Source organism: Aquarana catesbeiana, linkage group LG13 (genome assembly GCF_042186555.1).
Source record: "Aquarana catesbeiana isolate 2022-GZ linkage group LG13, ASM4218655v1, whole genome shotgun sequence".
NCBI lineage: Eukaryota > Metazoa > Chordata > Amphibia > Anura > Ranidae > Aquarana > Aquarana catesbeiana.
This window is the reverse complement of record NC_133336.1, coordinates 213,835,310-213,856,046: the sequence shown is the minus strand read 5'-3', so window position 1 is coordinate 213,856,046 and position 20,737 is coordinate 213,835,310. Positions and strand designations below refer to the sequence as shown.

At 43.9% G+C, this 20,737-nt stretch overlaps 1 protein-coding gene across 4 annotated transcripts in view; it reads right to left on the bottom strand.

The window, feature by feature from the left end:
• LOC141116371 (protein S100-A1-like) overlaps window positions 1-20,737 on the bottom strand; it is a 128,208-nt gene that overhangs the window by 10,173 nt on the left and 97,298 nt on the right. The gene's annotated exons all lie outside the window — the stretch shown is intronic.

The following is a 20,737-nucleotide window of genomic DNA, read 5'->3' as shown; positions in this document are numbered from 1 at the left end:
GCCCCTTACCCAGGTCTAGAGGACACTAATACATTTTAGTTGTCTTTGACTATGCCACCAGGTATCCCTTTAAGAAATTGCTCATCCAAGGTCATCGCATGGGAGTCGTAATATGTTCCTGAGAACAGGGCTCCCAAACGAGATCTTGACAGACCAAGGTACCCCGTTCATGTCAAAAGTGATGAAGAAAATCTGTAAACTGTTTAAGATTAAACACTTGCGGACTTCAGTGTATCACCCACAAACTGGAGCGGTTCAACAAAACCTTAAAGGGAATGCTAAAGAAAGCAGTTGAGGAGGATGGTCGGGATTGAGATTGCTTGTTGCCTCCCTTGTCGTTTGCCATGAGAGGTACCCCAGACCTCCACAGGATTCTCCCCCTTTGAGTTGGTTTATGGGAGACACCCCCATGGACTACTGGACATAAGGAAAGAGGCGTGAAACAAGAAGCTTCCCTGTATTGGAGTATGGTAGAACATGTCTCTCAAATGCAGGACCGAATAACAAAAGTTATGCCCATAGTACGGGAACATTTGCAGGCTGCGCAAAATGCCCAGAGTCGTGTATACAACCGATCTGCCAAGGTTAGAGAGTTTAAACCTGGGGATTGGGTGCTGGTGTTAGTTCCTACCGTGGAGAGTAAGTTTCTCGCCAAGTGGCAAGGACCCTTTGAGATAGTTGAGGGTGGGCAAGCTCAACTATAAAGTCCATCAGCCCACCAAATGTAAACCCTACCAGATTTACCACGTCAACTTAATCAAACCATGGAAAGATAGACAGGTTTTGACAGTCAATCTGAAGGTCCCAGAAGATCCTAACGCTCAGATTAAGAAGGTAGGGATTGCAGAGGCTCTCTCCCCTTCTCAAAACAGTTTTTGCAGAGGAATCGAGACATTTTTTCAAACCTGCCAGGCCTAACCTCGGTAATTGAGCATAATGTCATCACAGACCCTGGCGTTCGAGTACACCTCAAACCCTACCACATACCCGAAGCTCGCCGGAATATTCTCTCGGTCAAGTTTAAAGCCTTGTACACACAATCATTCATTCACAATCATTGAAACAAGAGGTATAGGTTAGGACTTTATATGAGACCATGACCATCCGGTACACAGGTCTCCATCCAATTATATTTGAGAAAAATAAGGGGACTAGGGGAAAAAAGGGGGACAATGGGGACTTTATATGAAACACATCACTAGGGCAGGCTGAGTCATCAGATGTAAAAAAATGTAAATTTATTGATACCACATGAGAAACAAGTTGCAATAGATGATACTCGCATATAGTCAATAGATAAGGTACAAAGTATGTAAAACATTGCAGTAGAACATATAATAGTAGCATAGTAACATGTTATACATTGTAACATAGGTAGATTGCAGCATCATCAAAATTACACCCCACATGTGTATACGTAATTCATATTGTATTAGAATCCAACTGATGGCTAAAACACTAAAATGCCCATGATAGATACATATTCGTTGTGACATGTCAAGAAGTTATGAATGTTCAGTTGTATTGCTCGACGCGTTTCGTGGAAGTTTCTCCACTCATCAGGAGCAGCTATCTGGAAATATCTAAAGTAACGTATAAAGTAGTAATTAATAATATTTAAATACAACAAGAAGAGGGGAAGCAAAACCGCTAGTCCTAACACTCTTACCTGTAGATATAGGGTATAATAGTAGTAGGGCATATATAGGAAAGTTCATGATGGTAGGAGATAACCAGGGGTGGACACAACAACCCCACGGGAGCTGAGGAGGCAACCAAGAGGCGGCAGGGCGAGGCAGCTCAGGACGCCGTAGAGCAATGGGTAGTGAAAAAGTTCACCTAGGTTTCCAACAAGGTGGTGTAAGATAGAGCATTGACCCAAGGTAACTGTAGATAAATAAAATAAAATACGTATAGGTAAAAAACAAGTAATGTTGGATGACCACTAGGTGGAAGATCAAGTGTGGGACAAGGTGAAGTGACAGTGAAGTGTTTTACATACTTTGTACCTTATCTATTGACTATATGCGAGTATCATCTATTGCAACTTGTTTCTCATGTGGTATCAATAAATTTACATTTTTTTACATCTGATGACTCAGCCTGCCCTAGTGATGTGTTTCATATAAAGTCCCCATTGTCCCCCTTTTTTCCCCTAGTCCCCTTATTTTTCTCATTCACAATCATTGGTCAACAAAACCGTGGACTTTGGTCCGAAGGGCGTTGGCCCAAACTTGTCTTGCATACAAACGGTAAGGAATTGTAGGCCAACAAATACAAATGTAGTGACATACTCCTCCTGATGCTAATTTCGTGTTAGTGGAAGTTTAGTGAGTGTTGATTCGCGCTTTTCATTTTGCGCTTTTCATTTCACGCTTTTCAGTTTGCGCTTTTCAGTTTGTTTCTTAACGGCCGTTCGTCAACCAGCCATGTTGCAGAATCGGATGAGATAACGTGTTATTTATTATTGGCCTTGGAGTTATTGCTTTGACATTGTTTTTTTGGTTGAATAATGATTTGATTTCGTATATTTTCTATAATTTTGGATGCATAGAATGCACTTTTTGGTTAAGTTCTATTGGCAGATAGCATGTCTATTTTTATTTGTTTTCTTTTTTAGTGCACAATAAAAAAAATTGTGTAGAATAATACTTGGCTGTGTGTTTAACTTCAAATGACAGTTTGGGAGTCGGCAGTTACATTTAAAAAAATACAATGTAAAATTGACAAGGGACACCAATATAGTTGTATCTTTGATCTTAAAAACTACGGGATAATGGTAATGTGGTAACTTGCCCAAATAAAAAAAAGCATAATAATATTATTCTTGATATCACTAGAAAAAAAAGCCTTTGAAAATTTGTTTGCAATAACTCCATCAGTATCACCGGCAAAGCAGCTTCATTATTATCCCATTAAAGAAGAAGAGAATTGTGCGCTGCATTTCCAGATTTCATAATTTGCCACGAACGCCAGTTTACAAGACCAACCGCTTCCAGCTTGTTCCTTGCTTCCTAGCATGCATGTTTGTACTTTGGACTTTTGTCTGACGGATTTGTGTACACATGCTCAGAAAATCCAACAACAGACATTTGTCTGCAGAAAATTTAAAAACCTGCGATCCAACATTTGTCCGCGGAAAATCCGACAATTGTCAGATGGAGCATACACACGGTCGGATTTTCCGCCAACAGCCTGTCATCACATATTTACCTTTGGAAAATCCGATCGTGTGTACGAGGCTTAAGAGTATGTTGGACCTTGGGATCACTGAGGAGTCTTCAAGTAGCTGGTCCAGCCCTATAGTCCTTGTACCCAAGCCAAATGGAACCTGGCGGTTCTGCAATTTCACAAGTTAAATGAAGTCTCCAAGCCAGGCGCGTATCCCATGCCCCGGGTTGATGAGTTAATCAAGAGATTAGGACCGGCCCGGTACATCACCACTCTTGACTTGACCAAGGGATACAGGCAGATCCAGCTTTCCTAAGAGGCTAAAGAAAAAAACTACATTTGCCACACCAGAGGGGTTATGGCAATATGCCCGAATACCGTTTGGGTTACATGGGGCCCCAGCCACTTTCCAGAGGGCCATGGACTTTGTCCTGAGACCTCATAAGGAATTCTCAGGAGCCTACCTTGATGACATTATCATCTTTAGTCAGGACTGGAAAAGTCACATACCGAAGGTCCAGTTGGTCTTGAATGTGCTCCGAAGGGCGGAGTCCACAGTAAACCCGAAAAAGAGCAAGGTTGGGTTGGAGGAGGCCCACTACCTGGGGTATGTTGTAGGCAGGGCTGTGATTAAACCCCAACTAAACAAGGTGGAGGCTATCCAGAAATGGGCCCCGTCCACTCACAAAGAAATAGGTGCCTTCTTTCCTTGGCATTGTGGGCTATTATAGGATGTTTGTCCCCAACTTTGCCAGTCTAGCAGCGCCTCTGACTGATCTCACCAAGGGAAAGAATGCAACTGTTGTTCAGTGGAGTGCAGAAGCAGCGTTCTGCCGGTTGAAGCAAGCTTTGTGCCAGGAACCAGTGTTGGTAGCTCCCGACTTCCAAAAAGAGTTCCTGGTACAAACAGGTGCCTCAAAGTTGGGTCTGGGTGCAGTACTGTCCCAGATGGTTGGGGGGGTGAGCACCCCGTTGTGTACTTGAGCCGGAAGCTCATGCCAGCTGAGAGGAATTATTCCATTGTGGAAAGGGAGTGTCTCGCACAGGGGCATACCTAGTGCATTTGGCACCCAGGGTGGATCCTATATCTGGCATCCCCCACCTTAAAATGTAAATACACCCCACTGTGCCCCTTGCATACATCTGCACCCTTTAATATCTCCTTGTCACTACTGTGTACATTACACAGCACCTCTGGACCCCTTTACATTACACAGCACCTTGCACCTAAGGAACTCTTTACATTACACAGCCCTTGTACCTCTAGACCCCTTTACATTACACAGCACCCTGCACCTTTGGACCCCTTTACATTAGACAGCACCCTGCACCTCTGGACCCCTTTACATTACACAGCACCCTGCACCTCTGGATCCCTTTACATTACACAGCACCCTGCACCTCTGGACCCCTTTACATTACACAGCATCCTGCACCTCTGGACCCCTTTACATTACACAGCACCCCACATCTCTGGACGCCTGTATGTTACACAGACACCCCCTTAACAGCTCTGGACCCCCTGCATTTTATACAGACCCCCCCTACAGTGCAGACACCCCCTAAAGTGCAGACAGCCCCCATTCAGTACAGACCCTCCTACAGTGTAGACCCCCTACAGTACAGACCCCCCTACAGTACAGAACCTCCCCTACAATACAGACCACCCTAAAGTGCAGACCCCCTACAATGCAGACCTCCTACAATACAGACTCCCCTACAGTGCAGACCCCCCTACAATGCAGACCCCCCCTACAGTGCAGACCCCCCTCTACAATACAGACCCCCTACAGTGCAGACCCCCTCTACAAAACAGACCCCCCTTCAGACCCATAATGTACCTTGGGCATCGGCTCAGATGATCAGCGCGGGACCTGATCCACAGTACGTGTAGACTACACGGAGGAGGTGGCTTCACTGTATGAGACAGCCGAGACAGATCAGAGCTGCAGCGCATCCACGAGAGAAGGGGATCATTGTGGGGCCCGGGTGCGCCGACGGGTGTCACTCGGGTATCACTCTGGTGCGGCAAACATCCCCCCATTTGCAAAGCCACTACAGGCTCTCCATGTGTGTACTGTGTTCTTACCTGCCGCTGCCTGTCACCGTGCCGTGCCACTGCGCTGCTTAAATCCACCCACTGTCTCCGCTTCAGTCACGGAGGGGGGGCGCCGGCTTGACACCCCCCACTCCCACTTAGTACGCCACTGGTCTAGCAATAAAATGGGCTTTGGATACACTCCGCTTCTACTTGTTGGGCCGACCCTTCAAGTTAAAGATCATGTACCCCTTACATGGATGGCCCAAAATAAAGACAAAAACTCCAGAATCACCTGGTGGTTCCTTGCTCTACAGGACTTCAAGTTTGTAGTGGTACATAGACCGGGAAAGGTACAACAGAATGCGGGACTATTGCCACTTGATTGGTGGTGTGCAGACCCCTGGCCTGGAACAGGGGGGATATGTAGAGGGTCAGCCTGAATTTCTCCTGAGGTTACCTGTGGGTTTTTCTTTGTATCCCGAACAGTTCCTGTGGCAGATCTTTCTTGATCTACCTGATCTTGGCTTGGTATCAAGAGATCCTCAAATGTTCCACTTCTTCTTATTTGATTGAACAGTACTGACTGGCATATTCAAGGCTTTGGATATCTTTTTATATCCTTTTCCATCTTTTTAAAGTTTCACAACCTTGTTACGCAGGTCTTTTGACTGTTCTTTTCTGCTCCCCATGGCTTAGTGTCTAGGCTGCTTAGTGCATCCATGTGAGAGCTAACAAACTCATTGACTATTTATACACAGACACTAATTGCAATTTAAAAAGCCACAAATGTGGGAAATTAACCTTTAATTGCCATTTTTAACCCGTGTGTTCCTCCTTCTGTGTCTGTAACAAGGCCAAACCTTCCAGGGTATGTAAACGTTTGATCAGGCCATCTGGGTGATTTCTGTTATCACTAGGGTTTAAAAAGGATCCAAAAAACTAATGTGATAATAAATGGCTTCGTGTGATTACTATCCTTAAAAAAAATATATATATTTTTTTTGGCTCGATCAGTCATATTTTCAATATTAATGCCAGAATTTCACAATTTCTGCCAGGGTATGCAAACATTTGAGCACAACTGTATATATTGTATATTGTCTCATACTATGGTATGCTCTCTGCTGGGTCGTTTGGGGGTGTGGCTGTATTCCATTGTTCTATTGTGTCTGTTTGCCTTGGGAGAAAGTATTATGGGATGTGTATGTGTATTTGCTGTGAGGAGGGAGGGGGGAATTCCTCCAACAGCTCTCCCTGCTGATTGGACAGTCTACTCTGCCCTGAATGCAATGGGAGGAGGTATTGTCCCGAGTGTTACCTCTGTGTACCCGTGTTTCAATAAACAGTTCATGTTCAGGATTTCTCCAGAGCTTCTCCCATCGTTTGGAACTCCCTACCCCAATCTGTCCGACTGTCCCCTAATCTATCCATCTTTAGACGATCCCTGAAAACCCTTTTCTTTAACCACTTCCATACCAGGCACATATGCACCTTCCCGCCCAGACCAATTTTCAGCTTTCAGCACTCTCACACTTTGAATGACAATTACTCAGTCATGCTACACTATATCCAAACAAAATTTTTTATCATTTTCTTCTCACAAATAGAGCTTTCTAAAAGCATAAATTGCACATATCCTTTCTCAACCACCTATTACAATTTTGAAGGCCATGGAGCACCAGGGCAATGGAATTTTACACAAAATAACCCCATTTTGGAAAGCACACACCCCAACATATAATCTATGAGGCATAATGAGTCTTTGAACTTTTCATTTTTTTCCAGAAGTTTTTGGAAAATGTGGAAAAAAAATGAAAATGCATTTTTTTTACACAAAGTTGTCCATTTTTAAGATATTTCTAACACATAGCATGTACATAGCAAAAATGACACCCCAAAATGAATTCCGCTACTCCTCCTGAGTATTGTGATACCACATGTGTGAGACTTTTACACAGCCTGGCCACATACAAAGGCCCAACAGTAAAGTAGCACTTTCAGGTGTTCTACAAGCATAAATTGCACATATCCTTTCTCAACCACCTATTACACTTTTGAAGGCCCTGGAGTACCAGGACAATGGAATTGTCCACAAAATGACCCCATTTTGAAAAGCAAACACCCCAACATATAATCTATGAGGCATAATGAGTCTTTGAACTTTTCATTTTTTCCAGTTTTTGGAAAATGTGGAAAAAAAAATGAAAATACATTTTTTTACACAAAGTTGTCCATTCATAAGACATTTCTTTTTTTTTTTTTCTTCAATATTTTTTATTAAGTTTTGCAGAAATAAACTTGTTACAAAGCAAGAGAAAGAAAAAAGAGGGTAACACAGTATACACAGTCATCTGAGATACAGTTAAAAAAGCAATAAGTGGTTCATTATAGTCTTAGTTAAATAATCCTCAATATGTAAGAATAGTTAAAGTCAAGTTAAAGAAATAACTTGGTGAAGTAACCTCTGGTGTCGTTGAGATCATTTGGGCCATATGGACCAATAGTTGTCAAAAGTTGTGCAGTGTAGGGAATTTATTGCAATAAGGCGTTCAAAGGTGTAGTTTCTGTGCATATTTTTGGTAATGTCTGATAGGTTTATGGCTGTTGTGGACTTCCAGTTGCGCAGTATTAGTAATCTCATCTCTAATAATATGTGGGTTATGACTGGTCTGAAATCTACGTGGAATTTGTCTATATTTAAGTGAAGAATTGCTAGAGCTGGATCTGGGGCTGTAAGCATTCCTGTTAGGGATGATATCAATTGGAATACCTGGTTCCATAGACTTTTAACTGTAGGGCAATGCCAAAGCATGTGAAGAAGGTTCCCAATTTGACCGCAAGCCCTCCAGCAGTGTGGTGATGACCCAGGGAAGTAAGTTGAGATTCTGTATGGCGTGTAGTGCCATCTGTTTGCTAATTTAATTGTTAGTTCCCAGTGGTTAACACAGTGGGGCGCTCTATGCGTTTCTTTAAATGTGCGTTGCCATTGTTCTTCTGTGAAGGTAGTGTTTAGATCTTTTTCCCATTTTGTCATAGCTGTAGTTTTAGTAAATGTATGTTTGTCTTTAATGATGTTGTAGAAGAAAGATATTCCTTTCGTGTCTTGTTTGCTCTTATGGGGCGTACACACGGTCGGACTTTTCAGCTACAAAAGTCCGACAGCCTGTCCGACAGACTTTCGACGGACTTTCGACGGACTTTCGACGGACTTGCGGCGGACTTTCTAACGAACAGACTTGCCTACACACGATCACACAAAAGTCCGTCGAATTCTTACGTGATGACGTACACCGGACTAAAATAAGGAAGTTGATAGCCAGTAGCCAATAGCTGCCCTAGCGTGGGTTTTTGTCCGTCAGACTAGCATACAGACGAGCGGATTTTTCGACCGGACTCGAGTCCGTCGGAAAGATTTGAAGCATGTTTCAAATCTAAAGTCCGTCGGATTTGAGGCTGAAAGAGTCCGTTGAAAGTCCGGAGAAGCCCACACACGATCGGATTACCAGCCAGCTTTAGTCCGTCAGCGTCCGTTGGACTTTTGTAGACGAAAAGTCCGACCGTGTGTACGCGGCATTAGAGTAGAATTGCCATATTTTGTATGGGATGGAAGTTGTCGGGTGAGAATGCGATTTTAAGAAGTGTATGATCCTTAAGCATGTGAATAGGCTGTCGTTAGAAAGGTTGTATTGTGTCTTAACTTGTTCTACAGACTTGGTTTTGGTTCCTATGTAGAAGTCAGAGATATGTGTTATACCTTTATGCACTAGGTCTTTGATGTTCATCATGGGTATCATTGAGTTTAGTAGAGTTAAAGGTAGGTCATATTTTGTGTCAGTCTTGTCTGTGTGGTTATGTTCCAGTAAAAATCTCCAGGCTCTTAAGGATATCTGCATAGGGGGTGACATTTGTTTTGTATCCCATGGTATCCACCTGTCGCTCATAGTTAGGCATGTCAGGTTGTTGGTCGGTGCTAATGTTGTTTCTATGTCCACCCACAGTGGTGCATCAGGTTTTTGGAACCAGTGCTTGAGTTGGTACTGCCCAATAGTAGTCAAATATGTCTGCCAGTCCAGCCCCCCCTGTCTTTTTGTGGAGGGTGAGGTTATTTCTAGAACACCAGCTTGGTTATCAGCGGAACCACATTAACTTTGACAAGCGTTGAAGTTTTGTTGGTGATAGTAATTCCTAAATACGTAATACTGCCTTTGCTCCAGGTGTAGGGTAGCTGTGACTGTAGAGCAGCACGTGTTGAGGGTGTTATTCCTACGTCCTGTATCAATGATTTAGAAAAAATAATCTTATAATAAGAAATATTCCCAAAGTCAGTAAGTATTTTGTGGGCTTGTTTTATAGACTTGAGCGGATTGGTCAGAAGTAGGATTACATCATCCGCAAAAAGATTGATGGTATGTGTGCTAGTACCAAGCTGGAAACCTGTAACCGAGGGGTGTGTTCTTATCGCTTCTGCTAAGGGTTCAATCATTAAGTTGAATATGGTCGGAGATAGGGGGCACCCCTGTCTAGTACCATTGGTAATATTGAATGGTGTAGATAGAAAGCCAGCTGAGTAAACCTGTGCTGAGGGACATGAATATAGGGCCATAATGGCCTGTAATATGGGGCCTCTGAAGCCAAATTTGTTCAGGGTCATTTCCATGTAGGTCCAGTGGACTCTGTCGAACGCCTTCTCTGCGTCAATAGATAGCAGCAGAGAAGGCGTTCGATTTTTCTCAGCACAATGTATCACATTAACAATTCTCCTGGTTGCAATCAAGGTTTGTCTCCCCCTCACAAAACCCATCTGGTCGCCGCTTTATAATTGTGGGGATAATATTTGTTAGTCTTTTGACTAAGAGTTTGGCATACATTTTGGTATCCGAGTTGAGAAGGGAAATTGGTCTAAAGTTGTCCGGAGTGTTGGATTCTTTGCCTGGTTTCGGTATTGTAACTATTTGTGCCTTCAGCATTTCTTGAGGTAAGGTGGCAGACTCAACAGCTTTGTTATATACTGTGGAGAGATGTGGAGAGAGGGTGCATTTAAATAGTTTAAAATATTCGTTAGAAAACCCATCAGGTCCAGGAGATTTCCCATTTGGAAGCGTGTTAATAGTTAGTTCTATTTCCTGGATTGTAAATTGGTGCATTTAAGGCTTCAAGTTGGTGCTCAGTGAGAGTAGGTAGGTTTATGTTCTGCAGGAAAGTTTGAATGTGTTCTGCGGTCGGTTGGGGTGTTTTGGGATCATTAATTAGGTTATATAATGAGCTGTAGTAATCAGCAAATTGATTCACTATGTCTTGTGGATTTGTAATTTTGTGGGATAACGTAGGATGTTTAAGGTATGTAATCCTTGTCTTTGAATGGATTGCCTTAAGTCTGTTTGCTAGGTATTTGCCTGCTCTGTTGGCGTTTGTGTAATGGGTTAGACGTAGGCGCCTAGGATGTTTGTCGTATTGTTGAGACAGTAGTTCTCTAAGTTTCTCTCTGAGGCTATTCAGAGTGTCAGATAGTGGTAATGTAGGCGCTATCTTGTTTTTGGATTCTAAATTATTAATTGATTTTAGAATGTCATTAAGCTGCTGTCCCCCTTTTTTTTCATTAGCCTCTAGTCGTATGAGAATACCTCTCATGTAGACCTTATAGGAATTCCATAAAATGTATGGGTCATTTACTGAGCCTACATTGTCTGCAAAGAAATTGTTTAGGTGCTGGGAAATTGATTTAGAGGTGTGTGATTCCTGGAGTAGTCTAATGTTGCAGCGCCAGATGGGGGGTGAGGAGGAGACTCCCCGTTCTATTATAGACATAGATATGGCAGCATGGTCTGACCACGTTATGTCATGTATATTTGTGGTCTCCACATTTTGTAGAAGCCACTTGTCCATCAAAAACATATCTATACGGGAGTATGAGCAATGCCTATTGGAGAAAAAGGTGAAGTCTTTTTCATTGGCATGGAGGCATCTCCATGCGTCAAACAGTTCCTCTTTGTGAAGAAGTGTTTGAAGTGGTGGGGTACCCTTGGGTTTGCCTGATGAGGTGTCCAATACTGGATCAGATGTCACGTTGAAATATCCACAGATCAGGACATTGCCATATTTCATAGAGTTTACTTTGTGGATAACCTTCTTTATGAACCGAATTTGGTGTGAGTTCGGTGCATATATCGTGACCAGGGTATATGGTTTGGAGTTGATATCCCCAGTTACAATAATGTATCTGCCTCAGTCATCAAGAACAATGTTCTTGGGTTGGAATGAGAGGGAGTTTTTAATGGCTAACATGACACCTCCTTTCTTATGGTTTGGTGTGCAGGCCAGGTATATGAACGGATAATCCTTATGCTTACAGTGTGGGTTGTTATCGGTTTGAAAATGCGTTTCTTGGACGCAGAGAATGTCCGCCTTTTGTTTGTTAGCTTCCTTCCATAGAGAAAATCTTTTTGCCGGGTGGTTTAGACCACAGGCGTTAATCAACAAGCATTTGATCGTCATTGTAAGGATCGTAGTATGTTTGGTAAGGCATTGTGGTGTGGGTACTCACTGTGACCACGTATTTGGTAGGATGCAGCTGCCTTGTTGAGGTCACTTCGAACTGAATTGCGTATTTCAAGATGAACAATAAAAAGAAAAACAACAGAAAAAAAAAATAAGAAAAGTCAACACAGGTATCATAATAAATGGATCTGAAAAAAAACTGATCCTAGTGCAGACATAACTGCAACAGATGGTGTAGGGGTGTTGAAGAGTGTTCAATAAAGAAGCTCTTCTCCAGAGATAGATGTTATGCTTACGGGTCATTGCTATGAGCTTCCACTGATATTCTTCTTTGAAGAGCGCTTGTGGGTTACAGTTTGCCATTCATTTTGTATAATAGGCGGCCCTGCAGGGAGTGAATGGAGGGTGGTTTGATCAGGGAGTATATTCCATCTCCGCAGGGCAGCAAGCCCCTCTTCTAATGTGGATACTGTAATGGTGGCCCCATTGTGGGTAATGGAAAGCATTGCCGGGTATTTCCATTTGTGGAGGATTTTATGGTTCCTCAGTGCCTTTGTGATTGTCATCACGTGAGGCTTGCAATATTTGATCCTTTATGTGATAATAATGTACTCTCAGCAGTACATCCCTGGGTGTGTCAGCAGGGAGAAAGGATGGTTTGGGGACCCTGTGAATCCTATCCACAAGAAGATCTTGTGCAGTTGCTGCTGGCACTAAAGTTGAGAATAGGGTCTGGGCGAATTGCAATAGCTGATTAGGGGGAACTGCTTCAGGTATACCCCTCAATTTGAGGTTGTTCCTCCTGGACCTGTCCTCGAGGTCCGCCAGCTTGTCCTTTATCCATGCAATGTCTTCCCCCTGAGCTGTGTGGGCCTCCACCATTACATTATATGATGAGGTATATTCCTCCATCGTGTGCTCTACCTGATGCACTCTGTGGCCTAAGGCTTGCACCTCCCTCTTGCAGTCATTTATCCCTCTGACCCCTGCAGGGATGATCTCATGGACAGCAGCATGTCCTTCATGACGGTGTCTGACACTGGTCTGTCTGCTGTGGGGAAGTCTGTGATGGGATCCCTGTCCTGAGTGCTCTGTGTTGTGATGGTGCAGTGAGGCCCGCTTACCTCCATTACAGGAGGTCTGGGTGGAGAGTGCCTCCGCTGTTTGGATTTCGCCGGACTTCTCGTTGAGGGACTAGATGTGCCCAAGGATGATTCGCTGGGTGGGTCAGGTGCGTTGGTGGAGGCAGACGATAGCCCTTTGATGCCGCTGCAGGCTCCATGCTCCGGCCTGTTCCCCAGAGCGCCGCCGCCATTTTGCTGAGGCTCCCGCGTGGCATAGTAGCTCGTCATTTTTTGTGGCTGCTGCGGGTTCTTGCGGTTTCTGGGCATCTTGTTTCGATCGCCTTGGTTTCGCCGGCTGGATGGTAGTGTTTGGGGTCTTAGATGGCACCGGTGTGCTCTGATGGCTTCGGATTATCTCCGGTGGACGAGCGGAGCTCCTAGATTAAGCATCCATCTTGGAGTCCGGTCCCCACGCCCCCTCTTCATAAGACATTTCTAACACATAGCATGTACATAGCAAAAATAACACCCCAAAATGCATTCCGCTACTCCTCCTGAGTATGGTGATACCACATGTGTGAGACTTTTACACAGTCTGGCCATATACAAAGGTCCAACATTGAAGTAGCACTTTCAGGCATTCTACAAGCATAAATTGCACATATCTTTTCTCAACCATCTATTACAGTTTTGAAGGCCCTGGAGCACCAGGACAATGGAATTGTCCACAAAATGACCCCATTTTGGAAAGCAAACACCTCAACATATAATCTATGAGGCATAGTGAGTCTTTTGAACGGTTCATTTTTTTCCAGAAGTTTTTGGAAAATGTGGGGAAAAAAAAAGGAAAATGCATTTTTTTACACAAAGTTGTCCCTTTATAAGATATTTCTAACACATAGCATGTACATAGCAAAAATAACACCCCAAAATACATTCTGCTACTCCTGAGTATGGCGATACCATATGTTTGAGACTTTTACACAGCCTGACCACATACAGAGGCCCAACAGTGAAGTAGCACCTCCGGGCATTCTAGCAGCATTAATTACACATATCATTTTCTGACTACCAATCACATTTTTGAAGGCCCTTCATATTTCTAACACATAGCAGGTACATACCAAATAACAAAAGATTACCTGTGGTTTTAGAAGTGCAGTGGTCTACAGAGGAGAGCATCGGTCCAGGCAGCAGGCAGGAATGAGGTCAGCGACAGCAAAAGCAATCATCCAGGCAGCAGGCAGGAATACTGTCCATAGTTCAGTAGATACTGTCAGCACAGCCAGAGCACAGCCAACGCACAGCCAAAGCACAGCCAAAGTACAGGTCCAGGTAGCAGGCAGAGGTGTCCTGGCAGAAATACTGTCCAAAGTTAGTAGATGCAGCAGGCAGATAAATGGTCAACACAGCCAAAGTATTGGTCCAAGCAGCAGGAAGAAACATGGTCCATAATGTCATGGGTCTTTACAGGCAGCAATATGGTCAGCACAGCCAAAGTATTGGTCCAGGCAGCAGGAAGGACCATCAAGCTTAGGGCCAGGGGGGACAGGGGTAGAGGCTTCTCCCACCCAAATCGCTTTGAAGCCTCCGGGCAACCAGACTAGTTCTGGGAGGACAGAAAACGAAAAACTGGTTTTCTCTACTCAGAACGCTATTCTGAAGCCCCTCACATATGTGAGACCCCTGTGTACTGAAGTAGATGGCCAAAAGATCAGTCCAAGTGGCAGGCAAAAACATGGTCGATTAACAGGCCAAGGTCGGTGCATGTGAAAGTCAGAAACGTGGTTTAAATCGGCAGGCAGAGGCATCGTCGGTAAACAGGCTGAGGTTGGTGCACGTGGAAGTCAGAAACGTGGTTTAAATCGGCAAGCAAAGACATCGTCAGTATACAGGCCAGGGTCAGTTAATTAACATGGTAGCAGGCAAATGGGGAAATGGTAGTCTGTTAATAATAAGGGGAACTAATATTGGATAGATGTATGATAATTTTTGAAGCAATCTCCAATGCACAGGCCAGGTTGGGAGGGACATTGGGGACAATAATAGCTGGTATCTCTTCTTACTCCTCCTCTGCTGCATACATGGCATTTCTTTTGGCATCTTCTTCCAGATTCTGTGGGGGGAATGTGATAGGGAAAGTGTTGCTCATGAAGTCGACTCACGCTGTCAGAACGAATGCTTACTGGGGCGGGACCTTGTTGGTAAATGAGGGCAGTGACAATATCTTCAATATACTTCAGGTAGGTGATTTGTTGGTTTTGAGTTGCTTTTTGGTAGCAGACAAACAAATTAAAAAGGGCCATGTGAAACAGGAGAAAAGCAACTTTCTTCTACCAATAACGGGACTTTCTGGATGATAAATAGGGCTGTAGCATCTGATCGTTTAAATCCACTTTTCACTCATCCACTTGTCAGATCTTCAATGCCAAGGACTGAATGTGTCTGTAGTGTGGTTGATCGCTTGCTGCAAGCCTCTGGTCCCCCTTGCTGAGTGCTTTCATCTGCTGGACGGAGCATTCCTGCTTGTCTTTCTCCTGTGAGGAGGTCGATTGTGTTATCTCCATTGAGTGGATATCCTTATACAAGATGGTTTATAGCTTGCCTCTGGTAAGTGTGCATTTCTATAGGTGGTGAATTTTGATTTATCACCATTGGACATTGATTTGGTTTTGGGGACCTCTCTCTCTGGTCATTGTTATTTATTTCTATAATTTATGTCATCACAATTGATTTTGGTTATTTACCATCTGATACCGATTTGGTCTTGGGACTTTTTTCTCTATTCAATGTCACTAATTTATTTTATGTCACCTTAATTGATTGATTGTTTATGAATACTTGTATTTAATTTAATTTCGCATTTTCTATATTTGACAATGTTTGTTATACTTTCTGTAGTATAATAATTTAATTCTGTAGCGCGGTTCCTATATATTATTTTGATTTGGTTATTTGTGTATGCCTCACAATAGAACTGCAGCTTAATTTAATATTTCATGCTTGTGAAGCGCGGTCATTTTTTACATTTTTCTGGTTGATAAATAGGGCTGTAGCATCTGATCATTTAAATCCACCCCCCATGTACATATTATAATCGTGGACACATTCGGGCTTTACAATGGGGCCGCCTCTTCTTTGGGGGTGTCATTGTGGATGGTAGAGAGGATGTGGTCATCTTTCTTGTCCCTCCACTTCATGGCCAACACCTCCTCGTACCTCATGAATGCCGATTCTCCGTTTTGCAAATTTTTGGTCAACAAATTTTGTGGGAATCCCTTCCGTTTTTTTTTAAAGTACTGCAGGCCGGGTTTTTTTTTACTTTAAAGGTGACGAAAAAGGGGCAGGCTGGTATAATAGTTGTCGACATATAAATGGTATCCTTTGTCGAACAGGGGGTATGCCAGCTCCCAGACAATTTTACCACTGGTTCCAATATATGTGGGGCAATCATGGGGCTGGAGCTGGGAGTCTTTGCCTTCGTAGATCCGGAATGTGAAGACATATCCAGTGGCTCGATCGCATAATTTATTTAATTTCACCCCATACCTGGCTCTCTTGCTTGGTATATACTGCTTGAAGTGCAGTCGGCCAGTGAAATGTATGAGGGACTCGTTCACACAATTTTTTTGGTCTGGGGTAAAAACGTCTCTAAATCACTGGGAAAAGGAATTGATTAGGGGGCGTATCTTATACAATTTATCATGGCTGCGATGATCTCGGGGAGGGCACTGTAAATTGTCATTGAAGTGGAGAAAACGCATAATCATGTCGTATCTTGTTCTGGACATGACAGCGGAATATATGGGCATGTGGTGGATGGGGTTGGTGGACCAATATGCATGGACTTCGTTCTTTTTTGTAAGGCCCAAAAATAATTTAAATTCGTCCGGTGTTAGACGTCGCCACTGGAACATGTGGGCATAGGAAGAATTGGGGTTGGCAGCAATAAATTGGGATGCATACAGGTTACTTTGATCCACCATATTCTGCAGCAAATCTTGTGGGAAAAATAAAGAAAAATAATCAAATTGAGAAAAATTTGTAGTGTCAGGCTGCACACCTGGCTGTGCAGTGAAAGGGGGATGATAGCGGATCCTGAGTTGGCAGGCAACCATAAGGGGTTTGCCAGGGCATTGGGAAGGTAGGACTGGGGCTGGGTTCTTCGGGTTAGGCGTGTGATTCCAGTGCTTGTACTGGGCTCCTCTTCCTGGGGTCTGGAGCTGCTGGTGGTGGGCAGATCTCCTGATCTTGGTCCTGATCTCATTCTTTTGGGAGGGATGGTGTCCTCTGAGGACTTGGACTCTGATCCACTATCCTCCACTGGCTCGTATTCTGAACCAGAATCGGATGATGGGAGCTCCCCGCTGCTCTCATAATCCCACATGGTAAGAAGGGCATATGCCTCCTCAGGTGTGTAAACCCTTTGCAACATTATGGTAGTACTTTTTTGGCAGGCCTATGTAATGGTACTGCTGGCGGTAGTGGTGGTACCGATGTGGTATTAGTGGCGGGCCTGTGTGGCGGTACAGGTGGCGGTATGGGTGGTGGTACCGATCATGGAACAGGTAGCGGTACCTGTGGTGGTGGTGGTACGGGTGGCGGTACGGGTGGTGGTACTGGTAGCAGGCCTGTGTGGCGGGCCTGTGTGGTGGTATTGATGGTGGGCCTGATGGCGGTACTGATGGCGGGCCTGATGGCGGAACTGGGGGAACTGGCGGTGGTACCGATGGCGGTACTGGTAGCCTGTGTGACGGTACCAATGGCGGTACTGATGGCGGTGGGCCTGATGGTGGTACTGATAGTGGGCCTCATGGCAGGACTGGCTGTGGTACCGATGGCGGTACTGGTAGCCTGTGTGGCGGTACCAATGGCGGTACTGATAGCGGTGGGCCTGTGACAGATGATTGACAGATGGGCTGATTAATTGACAGGTGGGCTGATTGATTGGGTGACTGACAGATGGGCTGATTGGCTGGGCTGATTGATCAGATGGGCTGATTGACAGATGGGCTGACTGACAGATGGGTTGATTGAAAGATGGGCTGGGCTGTGTGACAGGTCCTCTTTATTGGGGGGTCGTGTTGTGCACAGTATACAGACAGAACACTGATATCTCACTTACTGATCCCTGCTCTCTCCTCACACGATCGGTGTGTGAGGAAAGAGCAGAGATCAGATGGTAACTGCTCCTCTGTGTTTACATTTGTGACCGGCTGTTATTGGACACAGCCGGTCACATGGTAAACAGCCAATTTCATTGGCTGTTTACCTTGATCGGGGAAGCGCTGTGTCCAAGGGACAACCGCCTTCCTCGATCCCTGCCCTGCACTCCTCCGGTGGCGCATACAGTGCGCGCCGCCGAGTTTGTTATGACATGTGATCGGCTGTGACATTGACACAGCCGATCACGTGGTAAATGGCCAAAATCACTGGCTGTTTACCGCGATCGGGGAAGCACTGTGTCCGCTGCACACTAGGGGGTCATCCTGATGGACGTCATATGAGGCCCAGTCAGGATAACACAACCACCGCCCGGCCATCATCTGTTATGGGCCGGGTGGGAAGTGGTTAAAGAAGCTTATGCTGCTTCTATCTAATTCACTGTTTCATTTTCTCCATCAGCTCATCCCCCACAGCTATTACCTTTTGTATCAATTGACCCCCCTCCTAGATTGTAAGCTCTAGTGAGCAGGGCCCTCTGATTCCTCTTGTACCAAATTGTAATGTAACTGTAATGTCTACCTTCATTTTGTTAAGTGCTGCGCAAACTGTTGGTGATATATAAATCCTGTATAATAATAATAATAATAATGTTCAGCAGCCAAAATGAGTACTGTCTAGTTCTTGGTTGTCAGCGGTTGGAATATCTCATATCTATATTCAGACTGGGAGGAAGCGGTATAAGACAAAAGCACTCAAGCGGAGTGTGGGACGTTTTGTTACAGTTATATTCTATTTTATTCTGTTCTATTCCTTTATTTGCTATCCTATTTTAGTCTGTTTTACTCTATTCTTTTATTTGCTATTCTGTCCCCTTTTTTTCTATTCAAATTTGTTCTATTCTTTTATTTTGTATTCTGCTCTGTTTTACTCTATTCTATTATTTTATTTTCTATTATATTCTTTTCTATTTCTTTATTTTCTATTCTCTTCGGTAATTGGAATACTATTTGAATTTTAATTTTGTCAGAAATTTTGGTTCATCATATTCGTTTAAATTCATTATTATTGTAATTCGGAAATTAAGATACATCCACATTTCAGAATAACGAACAATTTTCCCCCCAAAATTCAATTTGGAGTGAAACGAGCCGCCCATGTCCATTACTAAATAAATGTGAATGCAGACACAGAATAGGTCAGGATGATGAGTATGTCTATAGGACAGGGAATCCTCGCAGTGAGGATGGATCAGATCAGAAAGATATGGTTAGTATTGTACCCTTTAAATAAACAGGCAAACAAAAGATCCACAGTAACTCCCCGAGAAACACCAAAATAACAAGAGTGACCAATTATGGTCTATGGCTGCAGGTCCTTCTGCCAAAACTGCACCACATAGAAGGTTCCAGAGTTCCCCCAACTACCGGAAATTATTTTTGTATGATTGGTAATAAATCTCCATGTGATATTGGTGGATTTTAACATTACAATGTTACCAGATGATTAAAATGAGGGCCTTGGATTTCAGAACTGAGAATTGGTTGTCATTCAATCTCCCCGATCTCACCCTCTGGAAATAATAATTATAATTATATGATGATTGAACTTTCCATCAATGGCCCGGGGGGGACATCTTCCTGACGTTTCACAAAGTTCACTCCCAATAAGTTGATAATTACTCCTCCCTGTAATCGTGAGAAGAGGACAGGCCACCACAAAGATGGTTATTGAAAGACCCAAAGGTTGTACAATCAGATTACATAGTGTATGGTCTCACTGAAAGGAATCTTTCTGTGAGAGCTGAGAATGGTCTTCCCCATTAGGGAGATTCCTCCTCTATATTTGCCCTAGTGACCATGATCATTGAAAGTAACTTCGCAAAATTTTAGGTTGTCACCAGTGGAGGAATAGGAGGGAAAATCTTCCAATGGGGCCACCGAGGATATTCTCTCACATCCTGTTTTGGATATGGAACAGGAAGTGAAGGGAAATCTTACCAATAGGATGTAGCCCCTCCCCCTTATGTTATCCAAAAACTTAACAGAAAAAGCTTTGCCTTTAGTTCTCCTTTATTGAATTTGTAATTTTCATTCATTATTAATTTCCATTCCTTTGTATTTTATACGGTGGATTTGGTTGTTGAAGGGAGACGTAGCGGCACCTTCCGTAGCCGGCCTCAATTTTGGGGTTAAGGGTGATTTAATGTGGCGATGTGATGCATCGGAATCCTCACAAATTCGCTGTATTGTAATTCTCTGTCTTAGTTTTTATCCAAAAATTCAAAAGTCTTCAGAACAAAATACAGATCCTCTTGATCCTCAGAAGACACAAACTATCATTCCTCCAATATACTGAATACACAACATTACATTGAACCCTTTTCATCCGCCGAGCCTGGGAACTGCAACATAGAAAGGGGGTTTCTCTGCTGAAGCGTTCACCTAGGGCCCCAGAATAATGACACCCTGACACTTGGGGGTCCAAGAACAATGACACCCTGACACTTGGGGGTGCAGAACAATGACAACCTGACACTTGGCGGCCCCAGAACAATGACAACCTGACACTTGGGGGCCCCAGATCAATGACACCCTGACACTTGGGGGTCCAAGAACAATGACACCCTGACACTTGGGGGCCCCAGAACAATGACACCCTGACACTTGGGGGTGCAGAACAAAGACACCCAGACAATTGGGGGCCCAAGAACAATGACACCCTGACACTTGGGGGTCCCAGAACAATGACACCCTGACACTTGGGGTACCAGAACAATGACACACTGACACTTGGGGGCCCC